Source organism: Dipteris shenzhenensis, chromosome 24, assembly GCF_047967505.1.
Source record: "Dipteris shenzhenensis isolate YYH24624 ecotype China chromosome 24, Dip_SZ_1.0, whole genome shotgun sequence".
NCBI lineage: Eukaryota > Viridiplantae > Streptophyta > Polypodiopsida > Gleicheniales > Dipteridaceae > Dipteris > Dipteris shenzhenensis.
In genome coordinates, this window is record NC_141619.1 from 22,269,466 (window position 1) to 22,287,871 (window position 18,406).

Sequence of the window (18,406 nt, forward strand, 5' to 3'; positions counted from 1 at the left end):
ATATACATTTTTCCTTACATACTTGAGGTTGTACATATTGTAAGTGGCAATATTCAGAAGTAGTAAGCATCCTCTTATTGTTGTGTACTAAAAAATGTGTGCTTTTTGAATGGGGAAAGTTCGTGTACAGATAATACAAAAATTTTGCCAAATTTTGGCTGCATTGAGGGTTCTCAATTACAATTGATTTACGACCCGGTATTTTCTACAATCATTAACTTGCAAAAGATTGGGTAGATTTGATCACATAGAGAGTGAGAATGAGAATGCATCCATTCTTCAAATGCTACTTTAGTGGGATCCATGACTAGGGTGGAGGGGGAAACTAGACTAGTGTAATGGGCAAGCGAGGAATGCTTAGAATGAATTATGAATGTGAGAATGACCTAGGGTTATAGGGGCACGTCCCAAACTAATATTTTAAAAAGTATCTCTTCCCCAAAATAACTATAATTTCATTTGTAGGGGCCTTACATCCTACACACCATTGCAAACTCATGCATTGTTATGTTTCATAATTTGAACTATATCATTAATTTGCATTTGATTCCAACATTTTTTTTGTCACAATTTACAACCATTGTGTGCCATCAATGGTGCACATTATAACCAAAAAATATGTTCTTATATATATATTTAGGGAAGTATTGAGATCTTAAAACATTACTTACTATACCAATTAATATTAATCATACATGTTGAGTGCATTTTAAAAAACAGTTATGGCGATATAAAGTACATGATTACTATTCGTGCATCCTCATCATTCTCCCTCTACTTTTATCCTTCAAGTTCATCACTTTCCACCCTTTTTAGAACTTTCTTCTCTATCTCAACTCCGATATGAAATTCCCAATGATCCATACATCTTCAATGGGAGTCATGTGCTTCTTCTCCACCTCAACTCCTATATGAAATTCCTAGTACATCTTCAATAGGAGTCATGTGCTTGTTCTTATTGGACGTAAATAGCCCCTCTATTATCATAATGTATGCACCTTTTTTAGGACTTTCTTCTCTACCTCAACTCCTATATGAAATTCCTAATGATTCATACATCTTCACTTGGAGTCATGTGCTTCTTCTCTACCTCAACTCCAATATGAAATTCCTAGCGATTCATTACATCCTCAATTATAGGAGTCATGTGCTTGTTCTCATTGGATGTAAATATCCCCTCTATCATCATCATGCATACCTGTTTGCACCTTGAAAAGTCAAAAGAAAACTCCATGACTCTTATGAAATTATAGTGAGGAGTGATCATACGAGTGCATTAAAAAATGAATGACCATGTACTAGGGCAAATATGTAATAGAATGGTAAAATGGAGGTCCTAAAAGAAAGAGAACATGTGAAAATGAAAAAGTAAGCTTAGCTTGGAGGATACACCAAGCAAATATGAGTGAGCACTCTTGGGAATCAGAGGGAAGCATTGTACTTGCTTTCATATCAAGTAATCATCAGCAATATTTTTGCCCTCAATACTCGTGCCTACCTCTTCATCATGTGATCTTCTATGCCTACCTCCTCTCTCTTCATTAGCTCCCATGGAGAGGCCTTTGGAACAAGTTGTAGTCATCTTTGTTCATTCACCTTTTGACTTGCATCACCTTCTCCATCAAGGTTGCTGGTTGGTGGAGAACAAATCTCTGCCGTTGGATCGACCAACCTTAAAACACAAAATATGACTACCAAATCTACCACAAAATACACTAGAAAAATAATCAACCAACAGCTGACAACTAATCTGACAAAGAGAACAGAATTAATCACAAACCTACACATTGTCTAAAAGATAGACAACATTTAACACATTCATTACATACAATCATAAAATAGACAAATTAAAACCACAAAAAATTTCTAAAGAATATTAAGTAGCATAGATAAAATTTATTAAACAACGAAAACTCAATAATCGGTTACAATCTAGTTGCATCAAAACAAAACTGATTACAATCCACTTGCATCAAAACTGAACTGGACGATCGGCATATTATTCAAATTTACAACAAACCAAACCGGGTCACCTACATTACATCCAAGTTCATTTCGAAAACCTATAGGATAATTGGAACTACGTTCAGATTCAAATTCAAAACTAAAACCTCCACCAGTAACTAAATCACTTCTTCTTCTCCATCAAAACACAATCAACATTATCACTTCTTCTTCTCCATCAAAACACAATCAACATTGAAGTTGAACAGAAAATCTTTGAAGCTACCTCTAGCTACAAAAGAATCACCACCTAAACTTAGCCGAACCATAGTGTAAATCTCCTCCATCTAAGAAATATCACTAAGCTTCACCAAAGCATCATCCTCAACACCACCAAGGACATTCCAAACAGTAGCATCACCACCAAAAAAACCCACCTCTTCCAGCATTAGGAACACCAAGTGAAACAATAGTTTCACCAACACTATCGCCACCACTTGCAAAAATAGGAACAATGCCATATATATCGCCCCCAGCAACACCACATTTAGCTCCAACTGCACAAACCACATCACAACAACTAGTAGTAGAAACCACAACAACATACTCCAATAGGATCAACACCACCACCATAGAAACCAACACTGGCACAACCACTAGAAGAACCACTGCCACCACTACAAACGTTGTAAATAGTAGATCCACCATAACCACCAAAACCAGAGGAAGAAGCATTCAAACCACCAACAAGAACACCGTGACCAACACCACCACAATTTGATACAAGAATTGTCAAATCATGAACAAATTTCCCATGTCACCAACAAGAGCTCCATGACCTTCACCAATGCCTCGAACATGCTCCAATTTCCTAAACCAAACATTATCAACCTTTCTAGAATAAACCTCCAAACTCTTCCTTAAAACATCAACATAAGTTTGCAAATTCCCATCCTGGTTGTAGGATTTGCAGCCAACTCCAATGCAATATCTACCCCGATACTCTCACTCCTATCATAGAGCTCACTTATGCCCTGTTGCATTCATAGCTACATCGACAGGAACCCGACAAAAACCCCCTAGAAACCCAACCTTGTAGCTAAAGTAGCTTGTAAACTTCAATTACTAAAATTCCCATCAAATCCCCAAACTTCATCATTGTCTTCATCACAAACTTACTAAGACCCTTCAAGCTCATCTAATTGCAATTATACCAGACTTGCATAAACACAAAAACTCAAAAATCCAAACATAAGCTCAAAATAAACAAAAAGAAACACTAAAAAGACAAAAAACACAAACATTATCATTGTATAAGGGTTATTGATAACCTGCATGAATACATGCATCACCAAATTGCAACCATTAGGATCCTCAAGCATATGCTTCTCCAAGTGATCATATCTGATAATCACATGTGACATTCTACTCATGAACTCGCATAGGAGGACACATATCTTCCTCAAAAAAGTGTGTCATATCAACACGATAGTTCTTGAAGTGATGCTAGTTAAATCTGCAAACAAATCAAACAAATCACAACAAACCAAAAAAAAAACATAAAAACAAAATAGACACCAAAACATTACACAAACACAAAACCAAATAATAACTTAATTTAATCCACCAAAGTATCTAAACCACGAACGAAATCACGTTGTATCACAGTATAAAGCTCTCTACCACCATTTATACGAAAGGAGCAAGACAATAGTAGACAAATCTCTTTGCAAGCCCTAAGGATGATAGATGGAATAATCAATATCATCAAGCAGACTCCTCTCATTTGAAAATCTAACAACATCGACCTTCTTTTGTGGTTTGCATGCACCCTTGTGAACCTATTGGTTTGTTGACATGACAATGTAACGATGAGCACCAACGAAAATTAGGTTCTTGTGTATATCAAAAGGAATCTCATCAACACCCGTAGCAACAATACGAAGTTTCTACTTTCTTGCAATAATTATCCCAAATGCACAACACATAGCCATTAAGGACCCCATAAGAAACAATTCATTGTACTCATCTAAAGGACCTACATAAAAGACTTTTCTAACATTCCACTAAGCTCAAGAAAGTCAAGATCCTCAAGCTTCACACTTAAATCCAAGCCGCCGCTGAACTTGTGCCAGGCATCAAAATGATTCTGAGCCCAAAGCTTCTTCTCTGTGCTACGATCATAAAATATAGCTCCATTGAGATGAGCCAACTCTGCAAGATTGATCTCTGGGAATGGGACATCTCGTGAAATACTAGAGGCACTAGAAACTCTCACTAGCTTCGGAGGATGACTAACATCCCATCCCACAACCTCACTACTAACATATGAGCCAACAGAACCAACACTTGGAACTCCTTCCAAACCACTTTCAGCTTGAATGCTAACACTAGATCCTTGACTTGCTCCACCAAGAACATGAACACCCCCAGGATCAAAGCTCACACCCCGACCACTCCCAACCCAAACCTCCTACCATCTCAACCAACCGTAATGCCAACTCCATCGGAAACTCCAACCTCAGACAAACCACTATCAAAATCCTCAGAAACTCCTAAACCAAAAGAAGGACCATCACAACTATCACAAACCTCCATCAAAACCATGCCAACCACAACTCCAAATGACCCTAAACAACCCTCTATTGAACTCAACTCTCAAATCTCACTAGCAAATGAACACCAAGACCCTCAACAACACCTCCATTGAACCTCCACACTCAAATCTCAACAGCAACTCCGTCGAACCTCCACGCTCAACTCTCAGCGACCAACCTCCGTCGAACCTCCATGCTCAACTCTCACCACGAAATGAACACGAAGACCACAAAACCCATGTGCAAAAAACTTGGATTAAAACACCACTCATGCAAACACCTGGGAGATGGTTGGTGAGGAAGCTTTTGCCTCTTGCCTTTTTGATTCCTCTTGAGCATTGCTGTTGGCTTGTCGAATGTCACGTAGCACCAAATTAGCTTTATTGTTTTAACTGTTTTAACTATTTTAACACAATCTATATCTATTTTAATTATGTCTTTAATAGTATATCTCTTTCCTTTTTTGCAGTCCACATCAGATGTTTGTCTAACTGTGTCTGTATTTTAAATTTGCAGTATCAGCATTCAGTTCACTTTTTGGGGCAATGTTAAGGTTTAATGCACCCCACATTAACACTCCATGCCAAAAGGTGTTTTGCAAGACCCAGGAGGAATTCCACGCAAAGTATGGCCTGAGCTTGGTGGGCTTGAACCCGTGCCAACTCACAGAGCTTGATGTTTCGGACAGGTTCTGGTTGACTATTTTTTCCCACCTTCGACAGGGGAAAGAAAAAATAAAGTGCCAAATTAGTCAGGCCCGAGGTGTACTCATAGCTTCTCGAATTTCATCTGAAGGTCTATCAAGAACCTCCGATCAACCTGGAGTTGTCCCTCTCATTTGTGAGAGGATTTGCTTATGAGTATGGATAGGATGGTTGTACAAACTTAGGGTTGATTGCTTGGGTAGATTTTGCTGAGAGCATAATCTTCCTGGTCCAACATCAAGATAAGCTCTAGCAAAAGTTTGACAAGTGGCTGAGAAGGAACAAGAAGGATGACAACAAGAGGAAATCTGGAATTCCTTTGGCTTCCCAAGCTTTTGTTGGCGGAAGTGTTTGTTTCGATGGGAGCAGCCAAGGGTGGCCAACCCCAGGCGCAGAAGATGCCAAGTCGGAGAATTTCAAATCTGCAGTGGTATTGTTGCAAGACAGAGAAAAGATGCTAGCTACGGCGAGGGAGGAATACAAAATGGTAGCGGAGTCTCTTGAGAAGGCAAAATGCCAGCTGCATGAAACTCGAGGCATTAGCTCAGCAGCCTAGAAGGTGAAGAATGATATGGCCAATGCCATGGAGGCATATGAGACTGCAGTAGAAATAGAAAAATAGAATTTGCATGTTAGGATAGAAACTCTGAAATCCATGGTTGCGTACATGGAGGTTGATAGCTCCGGCAATGTTCAAGCTGCCGTGGATTCTGCAGAGGTATGTTGGTCTCGCCTGTGCAAACTTTGGTGCCTGCAAGACTTTGATTTTTCAAACACCTGGGAGATGGTTTTTCAGTTATTCATGTGTTTGCAGGAAGAAGCGCGCCAATGGGAAGTGGTCTGAGGGAATGTGAGGTGCATGTAGAGTTTGCTCAGAAGATGGTCCAACATGTGTGGAGCAGAGCCTCTACAATTCTACAGCCTCCTGTGCCATGCTGGCAAGAAGCCGCTCGGATTCCAATCCCCCTGATAGTTTATGGTTCTTGTGCTGGGTGTGTCCTTGGCCATGATGATGAGGTACAGGGTGTTTTGCTTCGCACAGTTATGTGCCATCGAGCAAGAGTGCATGCATTCAAGTTGTGGACAATGAATAACTGATGCTGCACAGTCATTGGTGTTAGATGCACATCGACCACCACAAGAGGACACAAAACTACATGCTTCAGTCGGATTTGGAGGTAAGTTTTCACCAACAGTACCTTGGCCATTGTTTAGAGCTCTAGCATAGCACTTACAATATTTATTACAGTAGAGGCACATCTTTGACCTACACCATTGGAGCACATAACAAGTACCAGCACACCATTGACTTGTAGTGTACTGCACTGATAGGCACTATTGTAGCACTAGTAGACCATTATTAGAGGAATAACATGTACTAGAAAACTCTTAAGAAGCTCTAGCTTAGCTTTGACTAGCACTAATTATGCACTAACAAGCACTATTAGAGCACTATTACAATAGTGCCAAGCTCTAGGACTATATCAAGTCTTGGGATAGCCTTGGAGAACACTATTACAACACTATTATAGCACTATTAGAGGACTAACATGTACTTGAACTCTTGAGAAGTGGTGTTTTATCTATAACTATGCTAGGATTTCTCACCCTTTGTACAAATTGTTGATCATTTTCCATTGGACATAGGATTGCTAACCTCCTACAAAAGCTTTAAACTTGTTTTGGCTTCCACCTCAATCTTGTGAGTACCAAACTAGGATTTAATATTCCATGTTCATATAGATCCTATACATATGCCTATAAGTTCACAATAGGGTGTATGTTGGCACAACTAGGTGAGTATAATCTGGACTATCCAATATATTTTTCAAGGCCCAACTCAATGATGCAGAAATGAACCATACATCAATAGAGAGGGAGGGCCTTGTGATGGTTTATGTGGTAAAGAATTTTTAGGACTACTTACTGGTGGCAAACAAGTTTGTGTTCTTTGTAGATCACCAAGCCCTCCTATTTCTAGTAAATAAAGCCTACATGACCGGACGCATCATGCAATGGATGCTTATTCTTCTAGAGTTTGATTTCAACGTAGCTGCACAAAAGGAATGCACCCATTTTATGGTAGCTAACCACATGTCCCAAATTCCAAATGAAGAATCTGTAAATGAGAGTGGATGATGATATTCTAGATGCCTAGTTATTCCTTGTGGATCTAATACTAGAATGGGATTGAAAGATTAGACACCTTTTACCCAATGGGTTCCCACAAGACAAGGCTATCAATAAGTTGGCATAGCTTCTTGTCATGCTTGTGAATTCATTGCATGCTTTGAGAGTGTGTGATACTATTATTGATGCAATCTACTATGTGGCTATGCGATCATGTGAGTGCACATGATACAATCTAATACTAACTATGGAAGACTTAGGGCTCCCAAATCTTCATTATTGTCGGGGATGGCTTGGGTGTTGATGTAGTAGCGCTTCAGTTGGCTCCTGTTTATTGTTGTGTTGAATTGGACTCCATCCAATGCTTCTAGTAGCATGACTCCAATGGGATTCACCTTTTTTACTATATAAGGTCCTTGACCTAGATATTTTAGTTTGCTAGGATTGTGGACTTAGGCATTGTAGAGCAGAACTAGGTCACCTTCCTTGATCTCTTTATCTTTAAGGTTTCTATTAAACCATGCCTTCTTTGTTTTTTGCTTTGATGGCATGTAGGAGACCTACCTTGTCTCTATATGCTTTTCCAATTGATAGAGTCTTTCTATGAGGTGCTTTTCCAATTGATAGAGTCTTTCTATGAGGTACTCATGGTCACTGTGTTCTTGCACTGCTATGCATAAGCTTGGTATGACAAACTCAAGTGGGACCACTGCTTCAAGGGCCATACACCAATTGAAAGGCCGTACACCAATTGAAAGGGAGTAAATCTTGGATTGACCTTTAATGTGGTTTAATATGCCCATAAGGTTGCATTTAGCTTTTCTGCCTAGTTAGATCTTTTGGGCTCCACTATTTCGATGAGGACAATGTATATTATCTTGTTGGTGGTGGACTCCGCTTGTCCATTTCCTTGGACAATGCATATTATCTTGTCGGTGGACTCCGCTTTTCCATTGCCTTGGGGATATCAAGGTGTGCTTTTTCTGTGGATTGCCATAAATCTAGGCAAAAAATATTGGATCACCTCATTGATGAAATGTGTTCCTCTATCTGCTTGACACAATTTCAATGGGGCATCCAAATCATGTAATGACATTTTCATACAAGAAATTTATTGTGCTTCTAGCATCTACTTTTCTTATAGCTTTAGCTTCAGCCCACTTTGTGAAGTAGTTTGTGGCCACAGTGACATAGCATGCTTGTGTTCTCTTTGCAGCTGGTTGTATGGGTCCCATGAAGTCAATCCCCCATTTTTCAAATGGTTTTTGAGTAGTAACTATTGTTAGGGAGTTGAAATACTTGTGTTGGGGTTTGATTATTCTTTGACACACATCACATCTTTTGACATAGTCCTAAGCATCTGCCCAAAAGGTTGGCCACCAATATCTTGCTAAGAGGAAATTTCTTGATGTTGCTTCCCATGCAAAGTGTCCTCCTGCAATGCCTTAATGTGCTTCATGGACGATGAGTGGGATTTCATGTGGCATGACGCATCTATCCACAGGATGTGATCTTTTTCCATTTCATAGAGTTGGCTGGCTATGAGTTGATATGGTGCATGATTGATTATGAATTTTTTGGCTTCAACTAGTTGCAATTCTAGTGGAGGTCTGCATGTCATTAAGTATCCAATGATATCTACACAAAAATCTAGAATATCATCTATTTAAAATAGTATGACATCTAGCAAGTCATCTTCTACTCCAGTGGATTCTTCTCCCGACTTGACATGAGACACCTTTGCGGACCACTATTTTGAAATTGAATTCTTGAAGCAAGAGGAGCCATCTCATTATTCTTCCTATTGTACATGGATGGTTCACAAGATAAAGGAATGCTTGATGGGGTCAATGTAGAAGACAAAATCAGTTTTCAATAAATAGTGTCAAAATTTCTTAACACTATACATTATTGCTAAGGCTTCTCTTTCTATGGTGGTATAGCTGATTTTTCATCATTGAGTTGTCAACTGGCAAAGTAGAATGGGTAGTCTTTATTATGTTCATCAAGTTGGCAAAGCACACTCCCAATTTTGCATACTTGGAACCATCAGTATGAACACAAAAATAAATATCCCAATTGGGAGATATAAGGATGGGTGTTGTGATTAGGCGCCAATTTAAAAGCTCAAAGGCTTGTTCACACTCTTCAGTCCATAAGAATTCCACCAACAATTTGTAAAGTGGTCTCGCTATCATGGCATACCGCAAGATAAATTCTTCTATAGTAGTCGGCATGTCCCATAAAGACTTGTACACATTTGGAATTTGTAGGAGGAGCAATTCCATGACGATTTTGATTTTGTCCATGTCAATTGCAATCCCATGTTGAGAAACTATGTGTCCCAAAACAACTCTAGGGGTGACCATGAATTGCCATTTTGTTAGATTTAGGGAGATGCCATACTGCCTGTATTTAATAGAACTACTTTAAGACAATTTAACTGGTCCTTCTTGTTCGAGTGGATACAAAAGTCATCCAAGAACACCTGTAGGAACTTATTCAAAAGTGACTTGAAGGCGGTGAACATGACTCTCTGGAATGTGGCCGAAGCATTACATAGGAAAAAGGGCATGATTCTATAGGCAAAGATGCCCCATTCTATAGCAAATATTATTTTGGATTGGTCGTCTAAAGAAATTTGCACTTGGTTATAGCCACTAAAGCCATCCAAAAAGCTGTAGATCTCTAATCATACCACCTTTTCCAACACTATTTCTGTTAGCGGTAGGGGATAGTGATCCCTGATTGTGGCAGCTTTCATATTCTTTAAGTTAACACATATCCTTATCTTCTTGTTGCATTTAGGCACAATGAAAATGGGTGAAACCCAATCAGTGTGCTCTATCTCATAGATGAATCTTGTATCTAAGAGTTTTTCCAGTTCTTCATAGACCCTGGTGCCATATTTTAGATTTGTTCTATACGATCCACATACTTAGGGTGGGCACCTTCCCTAATAGATATCTCATGTACTGCCACTTCTGGTGAAATTTGCTTCATTTCCTTGTATGACCATGCTAAGCAATCTCGGTATTCCATCAAGAGTGCTTTTAGCTTTTTCTCATCTTCTTGTGTGAGTTTCTTCCCAATGAATACCAATTTCTCTTCCTCGCCTTCGAGGGTGAGGTTTATTATTCTAGTTTTGGTTGGTCCCTCATAGATTGGAGTCTCGCCAATGTTATCAGTTTCTCGCACTTTAGATTCTCATATTGGTCTTGGCATTGCTCTGGGGTCACTACCACTAGTATAGTTCTTGAAGTACTCTTGTACTTCACAAATATCAACCTCTGATGGTGTTGAAATAGTCGTACATGGGCTATGGTCACTGAGTGGCGTAGTATCATTAATTAATTTTTGAGGATCTTGTGGAATTTAGTTTCCTCGAGTCTCATCATCAAGGTTCATCTACACATCTGGCTTAATCTTTCGAAACTTTTTACGTTGGGAACTGTGGGGTAACTTTTCCATTGGCAAACTATTCCCAAGTAATTGTTCATCCATTGTGCATACTCCTTCAAGTGCATCTGGGTACCATTCAAGAGGAGGTGGCTTAGATTTCGGGCTTGGTAAGATACAACACTCCGATTCTAGTTTGGACTCGTTCAAACTCATTGAAGTGTTCGGCCTTGGCTGTGGCGATGCCTACCTTTGGTCTTCTTTCAATATCTTCTACTATTGTTCAGCTTTGGAGTTTTGACTTTGGGAAGTTTGATAGCCATTAAGGCATGGAGATTGGCTAATTCATTGTCAAAGACATGGTATTGTAATTGAGCATGGTCTTCTAATTGAAAGACATGGTCTTCTAATTAAGCATTTTCAGCCTCTGTTTCAAGGTCCCAAGGAAAATTTGAGTCCTTATTGTCATTGATAGCTTCTTTAGGATCACTATTCCATTCAAGCTCAACCATAAAGAATGGCACTTCTAGATCTATTGGCTCTTCATGTATGAGTGGAGGTTTTACTTGCATGACCTTAGCATCAATTTGTGAGAAGATTGGATTTAGTGTATGGTAGCTGTCAATGGTCGCCAATGCTTGGATCTAATTGTTGATATTTCTTTGTGTATCTCCAGCTAAGGCATGTTTTTGTGGGAGGGTTTCTTTGCTTGAGGTTGTCGTTGAAGAGGTTTCATCCAAAAGTCTAGGCACACAATGGGTTTTATTGCTCCTGTCCTGGTGTTGACTCTTACTGATGTGTCGTGATTTTGTATTATCAATCTATCAGTTCCCTAATCATGGAGGATGGATGCTTCACACAATCAAGGACGTCCGAGAAAGATTTAATAAGATTTCTTGGGGAGATCCAAGATTGTGAATTGAAGAGTAAAGCAAACTCTTGGTACTATTGTGGATACTCCATCCACTACACCCAAGGGCTTTGCACATGAATCATCTGCAAGGCATATGTTTAAATGAGACTTTTACATTGGTGAGAGACCCCATTCATCAAAGAGATCCTTGGATAGGACATTCACACCTGCTCCACCATCCACAATGGCTTGGATCTCATCATATGCTTTATGGATCAAAGGCATAGTGATGTTGTGTATGTCATCCACATGCTCTCCCAGATATTGGGACAATTTCGTAAGAGCATTCCAATGGAAATGGACACATAGCAACTTAGAATGCTAGAGAGTGCAGCACCTTCAAGTTGGCATGGCGGAATATTATGTTGTGGATCTTGTTGCTAGAACAAAGGCTTGATTATTACAGTGTCCATACTTGGTGGGTCCAAGTCAGGGATTGGATCTGGTGCTTTTTTCTCAGCCTATGGATCGTCTTTTATTTTAGGATTTAGACTTGATGTTGATGTACTTGGATTATCATTGCTTGGCATATAAATAGGCACTTGTTCTTTCTTTTAGAGAGGTCTTCTTGATCGAATTGGAATCGTAGGCTACTTGGTTGCCTCTTTTTTGTTGATGTGTAATGACATTCATAGGTTGCGATAAAATGCTTGCGAGCCCTAGACTTTGATGGTACACCTAACTCCACCCCAGTAATGTTGATTGGGACATCAGGCTTAGCCTCATTTTGTTGTGGGACCTTGGTTTTCATGGGACAATCCATACAAGCGTGGCCAATGCCACAATCTCTATGGACTGGTTGGAAAGTAGCGGGGCTACCACAATGAGGGCATTCTACGATTTGATGATTTTCTCCACATCTGTAGCACCTAATTAGTGCTCGGTATGTGTTTGGCCAAATTTGATTCACATAGACAAGGATCAAACCTTCTCCTCCTTCCACATAGTACAGTAGGTACTTAGCTTTACAATCAAATTATAGATCCACTTCCTCGGCTTGAAGTTGTTGTATCAAAGCTGTCGGATGAGTTGGGATTTGGTGCTCTTGGATATTGTTGTAGATTTGGATTTTTGAATAATTGCGAGGCTTGGGTCCGGATTGGTGGAACAAGATTCAGCCTCAGAGCTGGTGGTGCTTGTGCAATTGTTGGTTGCATGTACATTGGGATGGTGGCATCGTTGAAATCGGGGCAAATTGTTGCGCATGTTGAAGATGCAACTATTTTCATAATGCCCACTGACAGAGCAGATGTGGCACCACAACCTTGGTAGTAGATTGGCTTGTGCATTGATCGTGGCTCTTAGGACGGGACATTCATTTGCCGTATGACTATCCATGCAATGTAGACACTATACATTTTCTTGCCTTGGATAAGTCAGAGATGGTGGCTGAGACATGTGAAGCTTTTCTTCCATGGCATGCATCATTTCTTCTCTTAGCTTCATGGTCATGGACTCTATGAGATCTTCATTATATGTTTCTATAGTGGACTCAGCTTTGCACTTTCTAGAGTGCTTATCTTATGCATTGGCTCTTCTATCATCACTGCTGGTGTCATAATCTATCATTCCATCCTCTATGTCCATTGCTGTTGCATGAGTAGCATTAAATGTTTCATAGCTGCTTATCTTTTTCATGTCCTTCCAGATCTTCTTCCTTAGTCCTAGAATGAACCAGGCTATTAGGTACTTATCATCGGGCCTTGGATCACAATTTGTAATTAGGCTCTTTATTTTTCCGAGGTACATGCTTACATCCTCCCTTCAACCTTGTTCGAGCTTGCTTAGTTGGAGAGCGGGATCATTTTGAAGTCTTTTTGTTTGGAACCACCTCTTGAATTCGGTTTGTCAGTAGGTCCCATGTGGCTCGTTCTTCCACTAAGAGATCAAGGTACCATTTAGAGTCTTCGTTAGCTAAGTCCATGGGGAAACCATGTGACCTTGGCTTCATTTGATTGACATGCAACCTTGGTTTCATTTGATTGATCTCCTCCAGCTCGACATGCAGCATCAAAATGTTGGAGGAATATTTTTGGATTGCTCGGGCCATTATATGTTGGAAGTTCTAGTTTACCTAGGGGTCACTTACCTTGATTATTATTGTGTCGGCCATAATTGTTGTGATGGTTAAAGAAATTATCCCCATCTGCTCCTAGGTCAATGTCACCATCATTGCTAGCGGCGATCATCTGCCATGTTGTGACTTGGAGGAGTCAAATGGATTGGATTAATTTCAAGGGAAGAATTCACGATGGAGGGTGGTCAGAGACGTTGACCAGATCATAGTTGCATGCTAAATTGTCAAGAGGTCAATTGGGTAAGCCCTACTCAAGTCTAGTTACTGATGTATGTGTGTTATAGGTTAGAGATGTGTTAGTGTATAACAAACCATTGTGTTATAATTTTTCCTAGGATTGTCCCCCTTGAGTGCGGGAATGTGCTAGTGCAAATGAATTGTCAATCAAAGGTCACGGGTGAAAGTTATGCTCCAGGGGGTCACTCACAAATATGTAAGCATAGCACGTGGGTTCAACAGAAAGGGCTTTTATTCTCTCTTTTTTGCACATTTTTCAAAGACATAAGGTACCATTTAAAGGGCTATTCACAGATTAAATAGAAAAAGGGTGTGTTTTATTCATGAAAATTCAAAGAGATAAGGGACTTTTAAATTAGGCCTTGAATGCACGTGATACAATCAAGTGATGTGGTGGCAAAATCGGGTGACACGATGGAAAAATTGGTGGAATGGGGTGGGAGTGGGCTGAGCTACCACAAATGGTGGCAAGGCACTACCATAACACTATCATGGGTGGCTCTATGTAGCCACCACTGCGAGTGGCCATGGTCCTTAGTGCTTGTGGGGGGGGGGGAGAGAGAGAGAGAGAGAGAGGGGGGGGGGTGGAGAGCAAGAGGGGGAGGGGGGGCAGGTGGGGGGTTTTGGTGGAGGAGGGGGGGGATTGGTGGCAGTGGGTGGGGGGGGGGGGGACGAAGGTTGGTGCGATGGAAAACTTGACAAAAATTCAAAGGGAGGAGGAGATGATCACCTACAATGCTCTCCCAATTCTTTGTCTATGTAACAAGATTGTTGAGGGCGAATGGACAGTGGGTGGATGGCTAGGTTATTGCTACAAGAAGGGCTCAAAGCAAATAAACAATGAGGATGGGAGTAGAGTGGTGCTCGACGGAGAGGGAGGAGGGGTCTTGCATGTAGAATATGAATATTGGATTCCTCAGAGAGATTATTCCTAGCCTTATGCAAGTACAAGTGAAGCTTTGCCACTACTCTACACACACATTCTGTGCTACTTCAGTCCATGTTAACACAGAATCAACAATAGGACAATGGAGGAGTGGGAGAAAAGCATGCATATATGAAAGCAAGTCGCACCTCCTTAAAAATAACTTTGGATCCATAACTCAAATTTAGGAGATCCTTTTTTGGCTAGAAATTAGAGATTTTTCTCTACAACCTTTTAGAAAAAATTGGGGGCCAAATCTATGTGATAACAAGTTGAAAATATAGACTATGAAGCACGACCTAGTTTTGTGTTGAAAGTAGGTCAAACTTCCCTAAAAATAACTTTGGATCCATAAGTCAGATTTAGGAGATCCTTTCTTGGTTAGAAATTAGAGATTTTTCTCTACAACCTTTTAGAAAAAATTAGGGGCCAAATCTATGCGATAATAAGTTGAAAACATAGACTATGAAGCATGACCTAGTTTTGTGTTGAAATGATGCTCTTAGTTTGCAGCTAAGATTTCAGTGGGTCACAATACTAATTATTGGATATGTGGGGAGAAGCATTAGGGAAAAAGGGAGCTCATTTTGGGGCCTTAAGAGAAATTCAAAATTTCTAAATTTTTTGCGTCTGAAATATGGGAAAATAATAAAATACTCAATAAAATATTCACAAAAACTATGAACATGTCATAGGATGAAAGAATAAATATATTTTTCTATATTCAATACCATATCTCACAAGCGTTTGCATTTACCACTCCTACAAGCCACGCTTTTCTCTCAATCATTTTCTAGCCACCTCCATGATCCATTTAGCTTCTCTGTTAGGAGACCATAACTAATCTTTCCATAGCCTTGTTTTCCAAAGTTTACCGCTATCAAACTCTTTGCTTTATGAAATCATAATAAAATTGTGAAGCGATGGAAAACCATTGCTTTGAAAATGGCAGCACCAAACTACAACTCTATAGAACAAGCCAACAAGAGACGACAACACTATCTTCATATTGATTTAGCAAAAGAATATGCGCCTCTTCCAAAACGATAATACATAGGTGCCATGCAAAGAGAAAATGTGAGGAGAGAAGGTTTAAAACATATCGACTTATGGTGTGATGGATTGAGCCAAGCTTGTGTGCCAAATAAGTCTATCTCAAGATTTACATACTATCCAAAATGTTTACTCTGAAACTCTACTCTACCATTCCCAAATTTGACAACATTGCTAAAGTTTATGGGTGACAGAACAAAAGGTATGCATGGATACATCATAGCTCAGTCTCAAGTTGCAGACATGTATAAGTCTTTATATGAGCAAGAGATAAACAAAAAATTGTAGTAGATAACCGAAAGCTCTAGATTGAAAGAGAAACTACAGAATGAAATTGAAGAACATACAAAGATGACGGAGAAGTTACATATAGCAAGATTGAAAGCAACCCCATTGGGAGATAGGCTTATAAAAAGAAAACTTTGCAACCTTGTAGAATTGAAAGTGGGAAGTGGAGGGTGCAAGGGATGAGTTCAAGAAGCACGGTAAGGATTTTTAAAGCATTTGCTATTTGGAATGTGGGTATGATAAATCTTCCTATGCGAACTCTTATTTACGCATCCTGTTTGTAGAAAAATTTGGATCCCTAAAGGGAAAATGTTGATCCGAATGCTCTTCCCATAAAACAAATGAAAGGTCTATTTTCAACTACTATTGTGAAAGGGATGATTGAGGAAAAGACATTTAAAACCATCAAATGCAATGTTGTGTAAGGGTTCATGGAATATAATAAAGTTAATGTAAACTTAATTCAAGAGGGTCTTGATGAGAGTGGACTTAGTAGGAAAGATTATTCTTCTATTTTCAAAGCAGTATTATCAACTTTTAAAGATCAAAGGATCAAACGTATGCTTCTTCCAAATCATACAGAAGTCTAGAATTTAAGAGCTTTACTCAATCAACAAGTATATGATTTTATTGGGCAGTGATTGCATATTGAGTATGTATTTAAAGGTAGTAAGCGGAGCACTCTGGATAATCCTTGGAATAATATTTTTTATGATCTTGGAACAATTACAAAAAAGAATGGCTAAATTCTATGAAATCACGTTTGGACAATGTCAGGGATGACTTATATTTGTCATAAAGTTGGATGAAGGTGAAATTGTTAAGGAGAAAAAGATTCAGAGAGTGACCATCACACTTATGAATAGGAAAATTGATACATCAATAATAAAAGAAAACTCAAAGCATTTTAGTGTATAATCAAAGAAGCACATTTGGTGGTTGGGTGCATTTGACGTAAGCACGAACTTTCACTTAAATTCATTTTTGATTTTAAAATGTATTACTGTTTGATTTCATTTATTATATGTTGATGCTTGAATAGAGTTTCATTTCCCACTGGGCAACAAGATAGAGGATCACCAAACTCTATTTTGGGTGTTTCACCATACAAAAATACCAGCAGTTATCAACGCCAAGTTCAAGGAGGGCAACTTCATGTTGAAGGCAAGGGCGATTTCCAAGTTTATTGCCATATGGCAAGGGACCTCAACCCCCAAGGAGGAAAAAATTTAGGGGCACTTTTTATCCCAAGGGCTAATTTAAAGGCTTCCCCAAGTTGGTTGGGCTAATATTTAGAGTTTTGAATTTGATAAATTAGCCCAAAATAAAGTTGGGCTAATTTTTAGAGCTCAAATTTGATAAATTCACTCGAAAAGTGGTAGCAGGGCTAATATATTTAACTCTATATGGGGAAAGATTCGCCCATTGACCTACAGTGTCATAATCTTGTTCCCTCCTTATCTTTTACCCTGCCCCCAAGTGCATGTTCAACATAAGCAAAGTAGGCAATTCAAAGTCTCAATGCCTTTACTACAAGGAGCTAGCCCATGTCATGGATCCTAATTGGTGCAATGTACATATATGCACATTGCATGCTTTATGTAGAATCATTGAAAGGTTGGTTTTTTTATATATTGGATTTTCTTGGAAGCTTTGACAAGAAAAGCATTAGAAAAAGTATTATTGGACATGGGTCTCCATGGGGGAGATGTTAATATCATAACAAACATCAAGAAGTCCACAAATGGAAAGGATGTTCCTATTAAGTCGTCAATTGGTGGAGTCAAAGCAAGAAGGTATTTATTAGAACCACAAAGAGAAGGAAAGCTTAGTAGACAATCAAGATATGTTACAAGGGTGAGCCTTATGGCCTTTGGAAGCATGTGCATAATGTAATTAAATATTATATGGCAAATGGTGTTACTAGAAATGTTAAAGTAGATGTATGTAAATACTTAGACAAGCTTTTCACGCTTTGTGACAAAAAGACATGGACTAGGAGTGATCACCGTGTGTTAAAAGAGGAGCTTAAAACTTTTGGAAAATCAATGAAACAAGCTTGGACAAGCTACAACCTAACACAGTACATGGTAAGTCCAAGTAATTGGTTTTGTATGCATAATTTATACTTTCAAGCAT